At 37.9% G+C, this 21,305-nt stretch overlaps 1 protein-coding gene across 19 annotated transcripts in view; it reads left to right on the forward strand.

Moving 5' to 3' along the window:
• Positions 1-21,305, forward strand: part of CDKL5 (cyclin dependent kinase like 5) — a 212,381-nt gene that overhangs the window by 115,823 nt on the left and 75,253 nt on the right. The window lies entirely within an intron of this gene.

Here is a 21,305-nt window from a genome sequence, read left to right on the forward strand (position 1 = left end):
GGGAGAGAGAGAAGCAGACTCCCTGCCAAGCAGGGAGCCCAATGCAGTGCTCCATCCCAAGACCCTGATCCTAGGACCCCAGGATCATGACCTGAGCTGAAGACAGACATTAAACTGACTGAGCCCCCCAGGTGCCCCTGTGCAGTTCTTTCTATACATCACTGGATTTTATATGCTCATATTTTGTTGAGGATTTTTGTGCCTGAGTTCATAAGAGATTTTGATCTATAGTTTCTGGGGTTTTTTGTGTCTTTGTCAAAACCTGTCTCTGTCAGGTTTTGATATATTAGTAGCCTCTTAAATGAGTTGGGAAGTGTTTCCTCCCCTTCTAATTTCTGGAAGAGATTGTATAAAATTGTTGTTAATTCTTTAAATGTTTGGTAGACTTCTTTAGTGAACCCATCTGAGCCTGAAGATTTCTTTTATTGGGAACTTTAAAATTGCAACTTCAATTATTTACTAATTATACAACTATTTAAATTGTTTATTTCATCTATGGTTATGTTTAGTAGTTTGTGGTTTTCCAGGAATTCACCCATTCCTTCTAAATTGTCAAATTTGGGAGTGTGAAGTTCATGGTAATGGCCATGGGATTCTAGGGATCTCTCCCATGTTTTCTTCCTGATATTGATGATTTTTTATCATCTCTCTTTTTATTTTTTATTGGTCTTTTTAGAAGTTCATCAATTTTATTAATCTTTTAGCAGGACCAGTTTTAGCTTAATAGATGTCTTTATTTTAAAAAAATTTTAATTATTATTTTCCTGTTTGATATTTCACTGATTTCTGCTTTTATCTTAAATGGTTCCTTCTTGTTTGAGGCTTATTTCTTTTTCTGGTATTGAGGTAAGAATTTATTATCGGTTTGAGGCCTTTCCGTTTTTCTAATGTGTGCATTTTGTGCTATAAATTTTTCTGTTGGTACTGCTTTAGCTGCATCACAATATTTCGATGTAATGTATTTTCTTTCATTAAGTTCTGTGAAATTAAAATTCCCTTTGAGACTTTCTCTTTGTATGATGGCTACTTTGAAATTCTTGCCAAATAATTCTGACATCTCTGTGTTAGCATCTCTTGATAGTCATTTTTCACTCATGTCGAGGTTTTCCTAGTTCTTAGTATGATGACTGATTTTCTATAGAAGCCTGGACATTTTGGATATTATGCCATTAGACTATCTTATTTAATCTTCTGTTTTATCTGGTCTTTTATGACAATGCTCTGCAAGGCAGAGGGCACAGATGGGGATGGTAGTTCAGTTTCCTCATTCTGCTTCCATTGATACCTACTGGGGAGAGGTTCCTTGTCAATGAGTTAGGGGAGTTAGGCTTCTTATGTGGCCTTCACTGGCACTACTCTGGCAAGGGGTTGGACATGCTCCCCATTTTGCCCTTACTGATGTGAATGGAGCCATTGTTTCATTTGGCTGGACCAGAGTGATTGGTTATTGTCTAAATGTTTTCTGTCATGCTAGGCTGCTCCTTGCTTGGTCTTTAGCTTGAGAGAGCAGGCTTTTGTTGGGGCTGTTTTTAATCTCTGCCCATGGGTGTTTCTGGGTTGCTTGTTGAAGTAGTTTTATTAAGGTTGCTTTAAAATCCTTGTCGCATAATTCCAACATCTGATTCATCTCCGTGGTGATGTCTCTTGTCTATTCTCATTCAAGTTGTGACTTTCATGGTCCTTGGTATGACAAGTGAGATATATATAGCTATATAGACACACACACACACACATATATATGCATATATACGTATATATGCACACATACCTCCATATGCATATATCTATATATATCTATATATCTATATGAACGTATTTTAATTTTGTCATGAGACTCTGGACTTACTTTATTTTCTTCAGGAAGCAGCCTCCCTCTTGAGTGGTAGCCTCATGGCTGGGTAGGTGTGTTTGTTCAGCTTCCTGCTTGGGCGGCATCTCCCTGCCCCCCCCCCCCCCCCACCTTGGCTCTTACTCCCACTGCCTTCTTGCGGAAGGGTGAGATGGACATTTTCCTCCTCACTTGAACCTGCTAATAGCTTTCCAGAAAAAAGTGGACCAGTGATTCACACTGCCTTATTGCATCTGCTTCATCCTGCAGACACCACTGTGGCAGAGGGGCCAGAGTACTGTGGCTTGCTTCTGCCTGGAGTGAGATGGAAGATCAGCTCTTGACTGGACTTGCCAATACAACAAGGCAGGGAATGGGGAGCTGTGCCTGCTTGTATGAGGCAGGGGATGGAAGATTAACTTCCTGCCCAGGCTTACCAAGAGAGGCAGCACAGGTTGGGAGTTAGACAGTTGGAACCCTGCTTCCTGCTTCCTCAGGGTGTGCGTGTGTGTTTGTGCACGCATGCACATGTGCAGAAGTAAAGACTGTCTACCTGCTCAGCCCTACTGAAACCTCAGTGGGTGGTAGTGCAGCTATTCCATTGATGTTTGCCTGGAGTAGGGTGAGTATTGCCCAAAAGATTTTCTCTTGTTAGCTTATCCTTTTTCTGCTCTTTTGGCTGTGAGAACAGACTTTTCTTGGCACTTCATTATATTTACCTTGTATTGGTTCTAGGTTGGAGGTTTCTACAGCACTCTTTTGGGGATTCACAGGAGACAGTGGGGAGACCCAGGGAACTCACTGCTGCGGTGTTCCTCAAGTCCTGAAGTCCCGAGGCACTCGGCCTCTTTCCCATCTTGTCTTCCTGTGCTTGGCTGTATGTAATATATAGGGATTTTTAGTTTCAGAGGAAGGCTCTGGGAGAAGTGGGGCTATTCCATCTTAACAAAAACTGGAAGTCTCTGTGTGCGTGTGAAAAGTCTGTAAATACTGGTTTATATGACAACATCAGTTTGTTCTTGAAATAAACCATGTATCAGGTACTGTGATTGGCCCTGGGGACTATAGATGGTACTGAGAGGTTGTCCTTAACTTCAGAGACCTCATCATTTTGTAGAGTTCAAAAGCCTGTGAAATAGATTTCAATTTGCCTCATGACACTCAGGTCGAAAACACAATTCTTTATTTTACAAATGAAACTAAATCTAGCTCTGTACCATGTGGCTTGTGGTATTGGAGCTCCTTTGCTTCCCAGTGACTGATACAAGCCTTCTTTGGTTCATGAAGTACCAGGCAAATGGGGAAGGGGCCTAATCCTTAAGTGCCTTGTTGTTCTCATGGTTACCATTGCTTGTTACTCTGGTTAGCATTAAATCTTTTGCCAGGCACTACCCTCCAGTGGGCATTGTTTCCCTGGCCCCAGCTCTCCAGGCCATGGTGCTTAGTGATCAGACTGGAGGAATCTAGCCAAGTAACACCACCATCCAAAGTCCTGGACACCCCTCTGCCTCATGCAGAAGCCCCAGCCCTGTGATCCTCCCAGGCCTGGAGGAACATCAGCTCTCTTTGACATTAGCCTATTGGATGGGAAATTCGGCTCCACTGCCTTTGTGAGTGGGCTTTATAATAATAAAGACTGTTAGTTGTCCCTAAGGACAGGAAAAGGCACCCCCCCCCCCACCCCTAGGGACAAACCCCATCTTCTCGGAGTTCCTCTTGAAGCATGCTTGGATGATTTGGGAATGCCTAAAGTAGAGCATTTTGAACTTTCTTCCTGATGATAGTGATGATGATAACATTTAGTTCATGTGCTGTTCTGAACACTTTACTTGTATCCTCTTATTCAATCCTAATAGCAGCCTCAGGAATAACTGACATGAGACCCAGTTTTCAGAAAAGGAAATTGAGGCACCTGAGAAGTTCAGTAACTTGCCAAAGGCCACTTACCTAGTAGGTGGTAGAGCCATGATTTAAATTCAGGCAGTTTGGCTCTAGATCTGAGGTTCTTACCCTTCTTCTGGATGTGTGACAACCTTTGAGTTTCACTTTGCTTTATTATTATTTGTTTGAAATCAAGATTGTGTCTGAAAGAAGTGTTTCTGGGTTTCGTTTCTTTTCTTTCTTTCTTTCTTTCTTTCTTTCTTTCTTTCTTTCTTTCTTCTTTCTTTCTTTAAGATTATTTATTTATTTATTCACGACAGACGCAGAGAGAGAGGCAGAGAGACAGGCAGAGGGAGATGCAGGCTCCATGCAGGGAGCCCGACATGGGACTCGATCCTGGGACTCCGGGATCACTCCCCAAGCCGAAGGCAGATAGATGCTCAACCGCTGAGCCACCCAGGCGTCCCCATATCTTATATTTTAAATTGTTTGGAATATAGCCTTCTAATAATCAGATTTTTAAATTTGTTTCAGAAAGTAAGAAATTATGATTTTGTTAGAAAATTCTCTATTTCCTTTGGTAGTTTAGTGTTCAAGAGAAAAATTAGCCAGGTTATATTTTATTATATGTGTCTATTATTTGTCACATTTATTTATACATTTATGATATTTTCTATTGCTTTAGGTGCCTTTTTGTTCAAATACTGCTAGTAGAATAACTAGAAGGATGTGATTCACAAGTCATTATGGTAATGATTTCCATGCCATTAGATTTAAATTCTACTTTAGGGGCTATGGTAAGGTACTTATAATGTAATCAAGTTCTGTTCAGAAGAGATTCATGCTGCCCTTTACCTTCTTTTTAAGTGAAAATTTAAATTTCCTCATTTATTTAAAATGAGGAATCAAGTTTTGCTTACATATTCTGTGTACTAGGTAATATAAGTTTGTTCTATTCCTTATAAACATAGTGTTGAATATAAAATTTCTGTCATGTTGTGTTAGAGAATAATGTATAATTTCTCTTAAAATAATTCATTAGTTTGCATTTTCATGTCATTGGTGCTTAAATTTCCATAGGCACTTAAGCAGTATGTGATTTATCTGAAGCAGATCTTTCAAATTCATATTGATTTATTATCATTAAATACATTCTTTATTGATGTATAAAGGAATCTTTGTTAGTCCTAGCTTCAGAGAAACCACAGGAGTGAGTTTTAAAACTTCAAGTTAATTCATTAAGCAGACATTTGTTAAAGCACTTGCTGTAGTGAGTTCTGCTGGATGTTTGGGATAAAGAACAAAATAGGGCATGGTTCATGATTGTGGAGAGCCCATATTCTAGAAGAGAAAGTCTCATGACAACATAGTGATTGGAATGTGGTCTCTGCCCTTGAGGAGTTCATAGGCTTTCAGAGCATGAAAATGTCAAATAAATTGCTCATGTCAGAACTCAGGTGGTTGGTCTTTTTAACAAGATACTGTTTTAGTCTTTATTTTCTGTGATGTTTTTAGTTAAAATTTACATACATAATCTCTATTCTCTCTGTGTCCATTGCCTCATTTCTTCTCAGTCCCTGTAAGATTGTTAAGAGGTTCTTAGAGCAGCTAAAATACGAAACTCATTTAGCCTACTCTTTTGGAGTGTCTTTCTGCTAGGTCTTTGGGGTATAGAGTTATGGAAACATCTAGGCTTATGGATCTTACAGTCTGAGATAGGAAGTGAGGCTGAATGGCAAATCCCAGATTCTAGTGCAAGTATGGTAAGTGCTTAGTTGGAGGTATGGATAGGGTGCTAGGGACCACAAAAAAGGAACATACAAAACAAGCTGGAGGGATCTTGGAGTGCTTCCCAGAGGAAGGTTTTTTGTTTTTTTCATTTTAAAAGATTTTATTTATTTGTTTAACACACAGAGGCAGAGTGAGTGAGAGAGAGTACACACAGTCAGGGGGAGCTGCAGAGGGACAGGGAGAAGCAGGCTCCTCACCAAGCAGGGAGGCCCGGTGATGGGGTTCCATCCTAGGACCCTGGGATCATGACCAGAGTTGAAGGCAGACATTTATCCAACTGAGCCACCCAGGTGCTCCTCAAGGGAGAGTGTTAATAAGGAAAAAAAAAAATTAATTAGAAGTAGCAGGGTTGGCTTCTTGTGATTTAAGAAGTAGCTTAAAAAAAGTCACCTCTATGGGTAGTCTCTCACTCAAATAAATATTCTATTGCCTTGCTTTGCTTAGCACAGTACCTGTCACCTGATAGGAGCTTGGAAAATGTTTGTTGATTGAATAAATGAATGAATGAAGAAAGGATGAATGCTGGCAGTAGAGTGTAAGCAAGTATGTGTGAAAGTTCACTTGAGAAACCACAAATGATTAGGTGTGACAGGAGCAGGGGTTGTTGTTATTTTGGGGTTTTTCTTTTTCTCTTTTTTTAAGTTAGGAGATGAAGCATAGAATTAAAACCCTATACTGCAAGCCTTGAAAAGTTGACAGGCTGCATGGTATGTAATACATCTTTCTTTTCCCAGGTGATTGGCAGCAGAGTATGTTTGAAATATCTCTTGTGTGCAAACTAATGACCTCTCAGAGGCCTTTGGAGAATATTACTAGAAGCAGGTTTCAACTAGAATGCTTCAGTGATACTCTTGACATCAAATAACCAACCACACAAGAATTTTGTTCACGTTATATAGTGTTTTTTGGCTAATTCTCTCAAAACAGTGAACTGCTTGAGACTTCTATTGCACAGTTGTTTCAAAAGCATGGCCACTTTTGGGATTTTTGTCCTCTCCTCTTTTGCTTTTTCACTTAAGGTGGCTTTTTTTTTTAGGTCATTCAGCTTCCTTATGTGATGCTGATAAACAGTTCCATGCCTGTACAACAAGATGGTACAATTCAATTTTGCAGACATTTTTGTTATGTAGCTATTATATGTAAGATAAAGTGCTGGGTACTTGGATTGAAGGGCAAACCAGACTTGCTCTTTCAAAAATATTTAGGCTGTTTTATGTTTGATAACTCCTTTCTTTCTATGGTAAGAGAAAGTGAATCTGGCGTTCTCTAGTCTTCACAATGCATAAAAGAGAAAAGAAGTTGTAATTAACATTTTTAAAAAAAGATTTTATTTATTCATGAGAGACACACACACACACACACACACAGAGGCAGAGGCATAAGCAGAGAAAGAAGCAGACTCCATGTAGGGAGCCTGACGTGGGACTTGATACCGGGACTCCAGGATCATGCCCTGAGCTGAAGGCAGGTGCTCAACTGCTGAGCCACCCAGGCATCCTAAGTTGTAATTAACTAGATACTTTGAAAATAAGTTTTTAAGAGAAGAAAAACTGTTGCTACCTATGTTGAATATAATTTTCAGTTTTCTACTGGACATGGTTACAGCAAAATGGTGACTCGGAATTTGTTTCAGATTTTAGTTGTACCATTTTTGTGTGCATGTGTGTGAGCGTATCTTATCAGAATGCATGATCATGAGGTCCCTAGAGGTAATCCAGTTCAGTTGTTTGAACAGAGAGCTTCTGAGTTTCTCTCACTCTCAGTCTTTTACATTTTGGCAAAGTAAGCTGGAGGATCTTATGCCTTAGTAGCTTTAAGATGTTATATAGAACATAATTTCTGTTGCTTTTGAATTTTGGAGTTCCCTTAAGCATGTTTCTGTCCTGAAACCCAGGCATATTTCTCATGAATTAGAAGAAAACATGGTGTTTTGGCTTTCTTTACTGGTTTTCAGTACTCTCATTTTTCTTCTTTTATAGGAAAATGCAAAAGTAGGACCCAAAATGAAGATTTATAGATTTTAGATTTTTTATATGCATGTACAATTTATCAGCTTATTGATGAATAAAAGCAAAATAGAATCAAATTTTTTTTTTTGGTAGAATCAGAAATTCTTTTTTTTTTTTTTTTAAAGTACTAGGAGGTGATGAGGTCAGAGCAGTAACACAAGCCTGCCTTGTCTAGGGCCATTATTTTTTTTAAATTTTTTATTTATTTATGATAGTCATACAGAGAGAGAGAGAGAGAGAGAGAGAGAGAGAGAGAGGCAGAGACATAGGCAGAGGGAGAAGCAGGCTCCATGCATCGGGAGCCTGACGTGGGATTCGATCCCAGGTCTCCAGGATCACGCCCTGGGCCAAAGGCAGGCGCCAAACCGCTGCGCCACCCAGGGATCCCAGAATCAGAAATTCTTAAGCGGTGGTTTAATAATCATTTGAGCAGTAATGTTTCTAACTTGAACAGAAGTTGTGAGTATATACTCATGGGTCTGGTTTTTGTTTTGTTTTGTTTTTTGTTTTTTAGTGGGTCTGGTTTTTGTTAATGCTCCCAGGAAGCAGTGAGCAACTTGCCTCTATCATAGGTAACTCTACTATTGTTAGCATTCCATACATTGTTTACCCACCAATGTCTGCAAAACTTAAGTATGCTGACTTCATTAGTATCTACACAATTTCCTGGAAAAAATTGGCCCTGAGAAAGCTAGGCACAGTCATTCCTTCCATCAATAAAGGGATCTGTAGCAACCGATCTATCATTACTAAAGCAGGACAGTAGATTTTTGTCTTCATTTGGACCATGTTTTTTTTATGTAGTTCATCAGTCAATTATAGTTAAAAACTTTTTTTCCCCCCTGTCATTGTACCTGAATCTTTATATATTTAACAGAGGTAATATTTATGGAATATCTGGTGATGTATCTTGGATCAATAAGTTGGATTTTTTTTCTCCTTTTTCTCCTATCATGGTTTCAGGTAAGAGAGTAGAGTGAATGCCTCTTTGTAGGGGAAATTACTAAGACTTAAAAGAGAGATGAAAGGCAGCCATTCTGGGTGCCAAAGGGATGTGAGCCAAACAGGCAGAGTTAGGGCAGGCAAGTCTTGACATTCTCTCTTCCCCTGTCCCCCATTACCTCAGGGAACTGAAATTCTGTATTTAGAGAGGGTAAAGCCAAAAGTGAAGGAAGCTTATGCCCTCTTCCCCTCTTTGAACTGAAGGAACTGCCTGGCAAAGTTGCCTCATCATAGTGGAAGCAGCAACAGCAGAGTAAAATGTGGCATGCTGTGGTTAGGTGGAGGGAGAGAGGATTCTTGGGTTCCCTTCATCTTGTGATTGGCTTCTAAGGAATCTCAAAGTTACTGCATACTCCAAGTGGCTGGGTTGAGAGCCAGTAAACCTGTCAGTAGGAATGCTATGTTGAGGGGCAAGCCAGTAACACTGTAGTTGATTGTTAGGTCATGGGTATAAATGAGATTGAGGAGTCTGGATATCTTCACCAATTACAGCTGAGGAGGAGCCAGACCTGGGCTATAAGCCAAGAGCACATACCTGAGTCCACAGTCCCTGTGGGGTCCAACAGCAGCATCAGGCCAGTGTCTGGGGTCCAGGCCTATAAGGAACATTGTCTTTTGGAGACCAGAGTCCCAGGGGACAGCAAAAGAGCCTATGTATATTTATCTGAGAGCCCTTCCCTTACCACAATGAAGTTCTGTAACCCCAATCCACACCCATTCATCCATCTGCCATCTTGGTAGAAACAGAAAATCTGAGGGGGAAACTGACCATGTACATGAAAGAGACCATAGGGGATCCCTGGATGGCTCAGCGGTTAAGCATCTGCCTTTGGCCCGGGTGTAGTCCTGGAGTCCCAGGATTGAGTCTCACATCAGGCTCCCTGCATGGAGCTTGCTTCTCTCTTTGCCTATGTCTCTGCCTCTCTCTCTCTCTCTGTGTCTCTCATGAATAAATAAATAAAAACTTTAAAAAAAGAAAGAAAGAAAGAAAGAGACCATAAACTAAAAAAGACTGAGCTACCATGGAATGCAAATTAAATCAAGGTCAGAGCTTGGGAAGAAAGGTTAAAAGTTACAGAAAACTAAAAGGCTACATTTTCTTGGCACATCTTAGTTTTAGTCTTTGAGGATGTATTTCCAGCGTTAAACTTAAATTTTGTACTCTTTGTTCACTATGGAACACAGCTTAAAGTCAATGATTGTCTGATTGAGGATGTAGATTGCTTGCATTTGGCATGCCTAATTAATACTATCTTCTCAATTGATCACTAGAGGTGAAGTTTTCATTTTCTCATTATCTGCTTATTGTAAAATAAGGGCAAAATGAAATAAAATTTGAACACAATTGCACAGTAACTGTAGTACAAACATGATGGTTAACATTACTAAACTAAAATGCCCTCTGACAGGCATCCTTGCCATGTACTCTTTGAGATTTCCTTTCACTTGCGGATATAACCACAGTCTGAGTGTGGTATAGACAAAATGATTTGAGAGCATCTGTATATGATGTCTGAAAGAGTTATGAAAATCAGGTATCTCGAATTTTGTATGATTTATAAATACGGAGCTAAATTGTTTTGAAAGTCTCTTTCTATTGAAAAGAATTGTTATTTTCTCTGCAATAGGGGTTAGTGAAATTTGTTCTTTGGATACCTGATTTTTCATCTTAACAACTGCATTTTATTTTTTGAACTTTTTAGTAATTATAATATTAAAATAGGGTAGCAAATTTATATTGATCTATGAGATAAATTATTTTTAAATAATTCATTTTAAATCTTTTGAGATATAATTTACATATAAGCATATACCTTCTTATATACAATAAGATGTACCCATTTTAAGTGTACAGCTCTATATGAACTAATTTCCTTAATCATGGTTACATCTTTTGATAGTATCAGCCACTGCCCAGGTTGATACTGATTCACTAACAGGCATTCTGGGCCTATTAGAAGTACTTACAGGGGCTTTCCGGGTATGTTGGCTTGTTTGTACTTATCAACTAAATGTTCCTAGACTTTTATGGTTTTTATTCTTATATTTGTGGCCCCAAGTCTCACACTATTACTGGATATATTCATTTTAATGTTCAAATAAAAAATAGTGGAAGACTTTAGTGTAGGAATTCCAGTGGCCTCCTTAAGAATGTGGCTTACATTTACAAGAGAGCCTCTCCTTTTGGTTTTTTCTTCCCACAAAACTGATGGTCTTTTATCTCACCTCTAGAGGCTCTTCCCTTCCTTCTGCTCCACATGGGCCCAAGAATTACCCTTTTTCTTTGATTTCCCCCAAACACCACTAATACAAAATGACTAGATGTTTGCAGCATGTTTGCACTAAGAATTTGGTGACCACGTTACTAAACAGCACCATAAGCACAGTGTTAGCCAGTTCTCAGATCTGCAACTATTTCCATCACTAGGAATGCTTTGTATCACACAAATATTAGATATTAGTAGTTATGTGATATCTCTGTTTTCATATTATGTTTTTCCAGGCTAAAGGAAATCTCACTAGCTTTGTCACAGAATGGAGTAGAGGTGACGGTGAAGGATAACAATCTTTATTTTGTTTCAGGTGGAGAAATAAATAAATACTAATTTTTAAGTGAGTAAGCCTTCTTATATAACTTGACAAATATGGGCAACCTTGCAACTGCAGCCATTTTATAGCAGTGCTAAAGAAGAAATTTTTAGGGGTGCCTGGGTGGCTAAGTCGGTTAAGTGTCTGCCTTCAGCTCAGGTGATGATCCTGGGACCCAGAGATCCAACCCCTGTCTGGCTCCCTGCTCGAAGGCTGTTTCTCCCTCTGCCCCTCCCCCTACTTGTGTTCTCCTGTACGTGTTCTCTCAAAAAATTTTTTCATTTTTTTGAAGATTCTATTTATTGAGAGAGAGAGAGAGAGAGAGAGAGAGAGCGCACGCGTCGTGTGCATGGCAGGGCGGTGGGAAGCCGACTTCCTGCTGACCTGGGAGCCTGATGCAGGGCTCCATCCCAGGACCCTGGGATCATGACCTGAGCTGAAGGCAGACACCCAATCAACTGAGCCACCCAGGTGCCCTAAAGAAGAAATTTTTAACAGAAAGAAAGCAGTATCAGTTTTACAGTGCATTTTTATGATCTGTAGGAGGCCAGAGTAGCCAGATAGCAAAACAGGTTTTTAATCAAGACACTCTAATTCCTTCTGAGTTTTAAGAGCTTATTCAAATACTTAACTACTAAAGGGCTTCTGAAGAGGGCCAGATGAAAACTTTGAAGGGTCTTATATTTCATAATCTTCATTTTTTGGAAACTTTTTAAAGAAAAAAGTTGCATTCCCAAGTGGGAATGCAAAAGGCTAGAATTGGGATAGGAGTCAGGTAGAGAACTGTGGACTGATTTGAAAAAGATTTAGAAGGCAAAATCCAACAGCACTTGGATGGATTTGGGAGTGCAGACAAGGGAGATATCAAGAATGATCCTAAATATCCAGCTAGATTATTATCTGTTCACTGAGATACGGGGACAGAAGACAGGACCAGGTTTAGAGGGGAGAAAAGAGGGAATGGTGAGGCATTTTATCTAGATATTTTATATTTCATTTACTGTCCTCTTACATCAGTAAAGATTTCTGGAGGGCATTTCCAGCCCAGAGTAGGGCAGAAGAGATATGATGTTTTAATGGAAATAAATGAGAAACTAGGTTTTGCTGCATAGGAATTTTATTACTGACTTGGCTTGAAGGCAGTTGTTTTTGATGTAAATCTTAAGATTCCACTTCCCACATCTTCCTTTTTTGGCTGCATGCTCTCTCATATTCTTGATAATGTATTAATATTTTCATGAGACTATCCTCGTTTTAGAAGCTGAGCATTTAGTAAATTATGAGTTTTCCTTGTAATGCTTTTTAAAATATAAGAGTTTTTATGAAGTACTCTTAGCATACAAATCATGGACATTTTAGAATTTACACCAGTATTTCCTGTAACAATATCCCCATAAGATGAACCTTTGTAGCAGTTTTGTTAGCTTTGTATGACTGCTGAATTGTTTTGGGCCAGTTGAAAAAGCATAACTGACTTTTTAACAAAAATGTAAATAGGGGAGCCTGGTGGCTCAGTGGTTGAGCAGCTACCATTAGCTCAGGTCATGGGGTCCTGAGATCCAGTCCCGTTTCAGGCACCCCACGGGGAGCCTGCTTCTCCCAATGCCTGTGTCTCTGCCTCTCTCTCTCTCTCTCTCTGTCTCTCATGAATAAATAAATAAAATCTTAAATTAAATAATATATTTTTATATATCTTTTGGTATATTCCACTATATGTTTAAATGGGGCCATATTACAAAAGTTATAAAAGTAATCATTTTATGAAAATGAGTGTAAACATTTTAGTGCCATGATTAATAGCTTTAATAATTTTTGAAGAGTTAGTCTTTTAATCAACTCATTTTTACCTAAAATTTGTATTCACAGTATATACTTTAAAAAATTTTTATTTGATCTCCTCAAAAAGTGATCAGTTTTTCTTTTAAGGGGAAGTGTTTATAGTAGAACCCCCAAAACAGTTAAAATGAGTAAACTAGAACAGAGTTTTTCAATGCCAGCAATTTTGACATCTGGGACTGGGTAATTTCATGGGGGCCATCCTGTGCACTGTAGGATGTTCAGCAACAGCCCTGGGCTTCACCCAGTAGATGCCAGTAGCCTTCACTCCACCCCTTTGTGACAACCAAAAGGATCTCTAGATATTGCCAGATGTCCCCGGGGTGGGGGGAGGTACACAGTCTCTACACTGAGTGCCACTGAACTAGATTTATGTTTAAGTCTCAAACACAATGTTGTGCTTAAAAACAAAAAGCTGTTGCAAAAAGATGCTCACAAGTAACATGCCACTTACGTGATTTTCAGTGTTCAAAACAGTAGTAAAATTGCTTATGGGTAAATTCATTTGTAATAATAAAAATGTGCATGGGAGTGGTACATAACAATTTCAGGATAGAAGTTACCTCTAGGGAGAGAAGTTATGGGAGTGAACGAAGGTATGTTTATGTCCTTTTACATTTCAGCAAGAGAGAATGATCAGAAGCAAATCAACATATTATTGACTTAAATCTGACATTTTTTCCTGTATATTTACATGATCAATCTGTTTTGAACTCCTGTGGCATAACACTTGTACTTTTAAACTATTGTTATAAACTTTAATTTACTGACATGCATTATTACATATCAACATATTGGCTTATGTGTATATGATATGCTTCATTTACTCATGTCAAACCTAAGATGTCATATAAAACCTCATATAAAGTAAGGGCCTAATAGACTGTTCTTAGATGACTGGCTGACAGAAATGCTCTCCTTCTTTTCTATAGATTGTTTTCCTTCCTGATATGGTCTGAAATACTTCAATTTGGTAGTTAACCTAACTTTTAATATTGGCAAACTACGGTAGTTTGTACGCAATAAATAATACAAGTAAAGAGATTTCTTGGAAGGCAGTTTAGTTTTCATCATTGTGTATCCTGGTTAATAACTTGTATTCTATGGTACTTGGCAAACACATGTTAGTTGTATCTACCTGCCATGTAATATATCCAGTGCTTTATTTACTCCCACTTTATAATTTTGCTCATAATGTTAAAAGTAATTTCTTTAAGTTGTTTAAGAAGGTATCTGTAACATAAGAGAATAAAGATGGAAAAATGAAATTTTTGCACATACTTTTAGGTGTATAAATATTATAACAGACATTAGAAAACTATTATTTTTGAGAAAGACACAGATGAGAAATAACAATGCCTCCCCATTGTGGAGGTGTGCATGTTTCAGAATATATCCTTTTTATTTTTATTTTTTTAAAGATTTTATTTAAAAAAAAAAGATTTTATTTATTTATTTGTGAGAAACACACAGAGAGAGAGGCAGAGACACAGGCAAAAAAAGAGGCAGGCTCCATGGTGGGAGTCCGATGTGATACTCGATCCTGGGACTCTAGGATCATGCCCTGGGTGGAAGGCAGGAGCTCAACCGCTGAGCCACCCAGGTGTCCCCAGAATATATCCTTTTTAACAACAAAATTTATATCTGTGGCTTGTGAAGGTGGTAGAGCATGACCATGGGTGAGAAATGGCCTCCAGAATCAGACTTCCTGGGTTTAAAACCTTAGCTCTATTTCTTCTTAGCCATATGATCTTAGGGTAAGTTACAGAACCTCATTAAAACTCAGTGTTGAATCACTATGTTGTACACCTGAAACTAATGTAACATTGTGTGTCAACTGTACTCAAAAAACAAACAAAAAATCCCCATACAACTCAGTACATCCTGATTCATAAAATGAACATGATGGTAAGATCTTCTTCAGAGAGTGATTTGAGGATTAAATGAGATAATACATGGGAAGCACTTAGCATAGGGCATGGTGCAAAAGTATTTAATCTGAAATAAAGTTTGCTGTTTCAGGTACCATATTGGTCTGTCTGGCAACAGTGTCTACATTTGCAGGGTTTTGCATGTCAATGTGTAAAAGAACTTAAGATGGTTGAGGTGTTTACATACAAATCATGGACTGAAATATTTTAAAATACTTTAGTGTCAAATTGTATCTCCTGCAATTTGGATGAAGAAATAAAGAATTTCTCCCAAGGAATGGCTTCCTCAGGGAGTAATTAATACGAAATGAATTGTATAGTATAAACTTCGGAATCCATGAATAGTAGAGTAAAATAAAATCACTTTTTTTTCTGTTCTCTTTTATAATGCATGATCGATATTTTAAATTACAGAGCAAACCATTTAAAATAATAATTCTTGATACTTCTTTATAAAGTATATGGTCAATTTAGAGAATTCACTGTTCCAGAGCATAATTAAATCAAGTTATGTAACTGCATTTTAAATAACTTAGTAAATTTTATGATTGTTAATACCAATTATTTGCTTTGCCAGCATTTTGAGGAACAGTTGATTCTGGCCATAAACCAATGACTAGGGAGCTTTAGACAGTCGATAGCAGGAGTCAGTTTGGGTTACAAGTCTCTGTGTCCAGGATGGTTGTTCGATGATAGAGGCATGATTTTTATGTGGTGGAGATCTTGAGAATACTGGAAGAAATATAGGTCCTCTGGATATTTTTCTATTTTTTACTACTCATAAAATTTATTTTTCATTCTCTTTCTAATTTTTTTTTCAGCTGAGGAAATTTATTTTGGTAAATGTTAAATGCCTTGATATAGCTTGTTCACACATGGAGATAGCAGTACAATTTAGGAACCTCTATCTTTTTGCATTCGAAAGTAATTCAATTTTGAGACAAAATTAAGGGTGATGCATGGAATTATTATTAATGGTTTTTACATATTTTATCATATCATTAGTTTATTGTTCATAATGTCAGCTTTTAACTGTTTTAACGAAGTAAGATACTGAAACAAGTAGAAAATTATGCCTATCATGCTGACTACAGCTGGTGACATTCTGTTGCAGACGTTGTGGGGGCAATGGCATGCTTTTGTGAATAAATTGAATTTAAAACACAGTTCTTTAGAACTATTTTTCATATATTTTTCTTCTTTGTCTACACCCATATTATGTGTAGCATCTCAGGGTGGTAGTACAAGTAATAAAACTTGATGTATCACTTTTTACCTCTCCAATAAATACCCATGAAGAGATTTTGAAAAACCAAAAACTCCTAAAATTTCTGTAAATTAAGAAACCAGAAATTGAAGATTGTTAGCAAAGTCCAGGGAGGTGGATTGAAAAATACAGAACATCATGCTCCTTATTCTGCTTTCTGAACCAGAATAGGGCAACCTGTCAAAATGGAGTAGCAAAAAAGCTTGGTTGGACCCATGCCCCACTGGAGCTGGAAACAGGCAACCATCTAACTGTCATCTGACCCTGAGGGAGCTGGACTTCTCTGTCCCCCGAGTATCCTACATCAGCACCTGTATTGCCAGGTCTTTTCAGAGACTAAGCACCCCAACTACAATATGACAAGAAGCAAAGAAGGACTGGAAGCAGCAAGTTGCGTCATAGGATTCATAGACCCCCATGGCAAGGTGTGGTGAATGTAGAGGAGAGGGAATGGGATGTGCTAGGAAGTGTAGGTTCAGCAAACAACTTATTCTAACAACCCTGCATAGGTGATCCAGCCTCAGACCAGCCAACCCAATGAGAAGAATGTTTGCTGGAATCCAGAGTTTAACATTGGACTCAGGTGCATTGATGTGCTTTTGAAGTTCAGGTGGCTGAAAAACCCCAACTAGCCCTTCATGTGCCAGGCCTAGTGAATCTCTTCCAATCTTAGTAGAGATGAGTTAAAAAAAAAAAAAAATTAGGGATGTGTACCTAATGGGAAGATAAAGAAAACTTTGCTCTGAAGATTTAAAAGCAATAGTTCTAAAAATGAGTTTTTGTAATAAGCAGATGCAGTCTTCTCAAGGAAAGCCAGGAAGATATGACCTCTATAGTGAGAACAAGCTGAAACAAGGGAAAAATTGCTAAGTTGAAGTCAGCTGAAATAAGATGATAAAGAAACCTAAAATGGAAGAAGTAAAAGAACAAAATTGATGCAGCGATTTTGATTAATTCACTCATGAAATATTTACTGAACCTACTATGTGCCTGCTATTCTAGGCACTTATGCAGTAGTGAATAAAATATATAAAGCAAGTATGAAAGATCCAACCTAAAAGTTACAAGGTTTCTAGTGAAAAATATTAGGAAAAGAGATCTAGAAACAGCATTTAAGGTTGCTAGAAGAAAACTTTCCTAATTTCATTGATTTTCAGATAATATTAGTTCAGTGCTCCCCCACCCAGACTCTCTTCTAGATATATTCTGGTAATTTAAATTATATTCCAAGGAAAAGGAAAAGTCCTAATAGGATCTAGGCATAGGGATCCCTGGGTGGCGCAGTGGTTTGGCGCCTGCCTTTGGCCCAGGGCACGATCCTGGAGACCCGGGATCGAATCCCATGTTGGCTCCCGGTGCATGGAGCCTGCTTCTCCCTCTGCCTGTGTCTCTGCCTCTCTCTCTCTGTGTGTGACTATCATAAATAAATTAAAAAAAAAAAAAAAAAAGGATCTAGGCATAAACCAAGTTATCTATGTTGGAACAAAAATCAAATTGGCCTCAGACTTCAGTTTCTTCTTGAAAGAAGAAGAAAGTGTATGGAGAAAAAGTACATGGATTTTATTATAGACTTTACTCCTATGTGCTGGAAAATTGTTTTATTTTATTTATTCATGAGAGACACACACACAGCGAGGCAGAGACACAGGCAGAAGGAGAAGCAGGCTCTATGCAGGGAGCCTGATGTGGGACTCGATCCTGGGTCTCCAGGATCACACCCCGGGCCCAAGGCAGCGCTAAACCTCTGAGCCACCGGGGCTGCCCTGGAAATAATAAACACACAAACCTACAATGTCTGTGATGTGAATGGCACTCTCCAGGGCTTTACAATGCATACAACTTTACTGGGACCCTGAAGATAGTGGAGAATGTAAGGCTGCCTTCCCAAAATTTTATCCCTGCCAAGTTGCCATGCATGTGTGAGGACTTGCCCACATGTAATGACTTGGAAAATAGGGTACTTCCTCAGAAAGCCTCTCAAAGATGCACATTAAGCAAAAACTTAATGCAAATCAAGCTCTAAAAAAATGTGAAAACCACTGTAGAAAAAGACTAGATGTAAAGATCGAAGCCAATCAAATATATAAAGCAATACAGATTACATATAATTGCTCACATGTGTGTAATTACAAATTAAGTACAGCAGCCAAAATCTGTCCTCAAAAATAAATTTGACAAAACGGTAAAAGAAGAACCAGGGTCTATATAATCCCAGATTAATTTTAAACCGGTCACAATAGGGGCCTCTGGGTGGCTCAGTTGGTTAAGTGCTAGATGCTTGATTTTGGCTCAGGTCACGATCTCAGGATTGTGGTATTGAGCCCCATGCTGAGATCTGCTTGAGATTCTTTTCTCCTCCTTTTCCTTTCCCCTCTGCTCCTCTCCCTGTTCATGTGTGCTCTCTGTCTCTCTCAGATAAAAATAAATAAAACAGGTCAGAGTAATTTAAATTGGTTCTAACATAAGAATCAACAGATCAGTTGTGTAGACTAGACTAGAAAGCTCTGAAAGAAAATCTGAAGCATATATGTAAGAATGCTGAGATAGAACAACTAAAAAATCCATGGTAGAAAGTATTGGGAAAATTGATTCAGTATTCAGAATTATATTAAATACAGATTCTTTTACCATGTCATATATTAAATTACAGATGGATAAAGACAAGGAAAGAAATTAAATCATTAAAATATTGAGAAATAAATGTGGATGAATATTAACCATACTCAAGCTAAGTAAGGACTTCAAACACAAAAGTAGTGGACATAAAGGCATATATACAAAAAATGTGACTAGTAATAAAAGTTATTTTCAACAACAACCAGACTCTAAATAATTTAATGACCATATCAATCTGGGAAGAATTTTTGTAACAAAATTTGGCAATGGATTCACATCTATGAATCATCAAGAAAAATATTAACCTCAAAAAAAATATTAACCTCAGTAGACCTTTTTTCATTGACCAGTTGATAGAAGGAAACTTCTTTGACCTCACTGATGTCTAAAGACTTTTTTCAGTGATTGTGTTTACTATTGGCTATGGTCTTAGAGTGGGTGTTTTTATATATTGTTGAAGGGAACTGTGAAATGATGTATTTTGGGATATCTGTTTTGGCAATATTAGGAGCCTTAATGTTCCTTTTGACCCAGTTATATCACTTGAAAAATTTACTCTATGGAAATAAAGATGCAGATGTTGAAGTATGTTCATTGACAGATCAGTTAAATAACAGTCCATTAAGAAAATAATGGTTTTAAAAATTATTCAATGACAGCTTAAAATGCACACCTCATACATACAGTATCAAGTGAAATAAAAACATGTAACACCATATACAATATTACTATTCCAATTTGAGAAAAATTTACTGGGAGAAAATAAATGAAAGTGCTAGCAAGGATTATGTCTTTTATATTTTATGGTTTCTGTAATGAATCTGCATTATTTTTCTAAGCAGTTCGGATAAAAGTGAAATGTTAGGTTCTTTCCAGCATCTTCTGTTATTTTAAATGCATGTAGTTTCCACTAAGCATTGAATTGATTTTATGTGGAAAACTCTTACCTGTTTGGCTTCATTCTTTAAATATATAAACTGTATTGAGTGAATGAGAGAGAGAGAGAGAGAATTTGTGTGTGTGTGTGTGTTTGAGAGAGAGAGTGAGAGAGGATTTCCATGGCATTGGTGAAAGGATAAATAAAAGAATAAACATTTCATTTTATTTGACCCATTTTCAGGCACTGTTTTATACAATTCATTCTATTTGAAATGCCAGAAATTAATCAGTTTCTTTCTTCAAGATGGTGTAACTAAGTTTGTTGTAAATGTAAATTTGTAGTCCTATCCTGGGTGAGTTTGAACTAAGCAAGACCGTTTATAAAATCAGACAAAGTTAACACTTAGGATGCAATAAAAAGATGCCTTGGGACTCCATTTAGAGTGCAGTATACGATGAAGCATGACTTAGAAGAACTCTCAGCTGAAATGTGAGCAGTTTTTTTTTTTTTTAAGATTTGATTTTTATGTATTAGAGAGAGAGAACATGAGCAGGGGGAAGAGTAAAGGGAGAAGCAGTCTACTCGCTGAGCAGGGGAGCCTGACTGGAGCTCGATCCAAGGACCCCTGAGATCATGACCTGAGCCAAAGGCTTAACCAACTGAGCTGCAGTGTGAGCAGTTTTACTCTCTTCCTGGATGCATATCATGCTGCCTCCTTGTGCCTGGAGCCGAGTTTCCTGAGAGCGTTTGTTCTTTCTCTTATGTCATTCGTAGGTTGCTGGCTAGAGCCTTTTGAAAAGAAGCAGGGTGAGAAAATGGTATGAGTGTGTTAAGAGGGAGCAGCATACCTAGCAGAGTTACCAGGCACAACATGTACTAATATTCTAGCTGATTGTCCCCCACATGACTTTGAATTTGCAGTTATTCCTTCCCAATAACGAAACCCTTCCAATATCGGAAAGTACCTGGAAGGCTGAGTACAAATAAATTGTATCCTGGAAGCTGTCTGTACTCTACAATTCTATCAATCCTCCATTAACAACAAAAATATAATACTCTTAAGAACCCTCTTCCTCAATAGTCTACAGCACTTTCGGAATTCTTTTTCCTATAGCAGAGATGAAAGTTTGAAACAGGTTCTTCTTATTTCAAGGGGCAGATGAGAAGCAGAAAGGGTTTTATTTCCCAGACCTAGTTATGACTCAGGGTTTGTTGTTGAGCATAAGAATTAAAGTGGTCATTTTTCTTTTATTCCTCCTTCCTTTCACGATCCCCCTTTGTTTTTGTAAACAGCTATAAAAAGTGTGTATTTTTAATAAGTTAATGATGTGTACTTTGTTGGTTATTGTCTGCATTTTTACAGCCTTTGTTTTGTGCAGGGACAATCTTTTATTAAAAGATTTGCTCCTACAGATCTGAAAGTATACCCACTTAGAGTACAAAAAAGCAGACCTGAGTCAGAAGACCTTTCTATGTAACATGTTGACTTTGAAAAATCTATATATTATTTTGCCAAAAGCTTTTTTTGTTCCTTTTATAGACCAGAATTAGACATGAGTTATTTAACCTCGTGGTGCTTAGTTCTGAGCATTGCCATTTCCTTTCCAGCCCTTATCTTTTTTAAATGTTTCAGTTTAAAGTAGAGTTCTATTCAAAAACTACCATTCAGGAGAGC

The sequence above is a fragment of the Canis lupus genome, chromosome X, assembly GCF_003254725.2.
Source record: "Canis lupus dingo isolate Sandy chromosome X, ASM325472v2, whole genome shotgun sequence".
NCBI classification, from domain to species: Eukaryota; Metazoa; Chordata; class Mammalia; order Carnivora; family Canidae; genus Canis; species Canis lupus.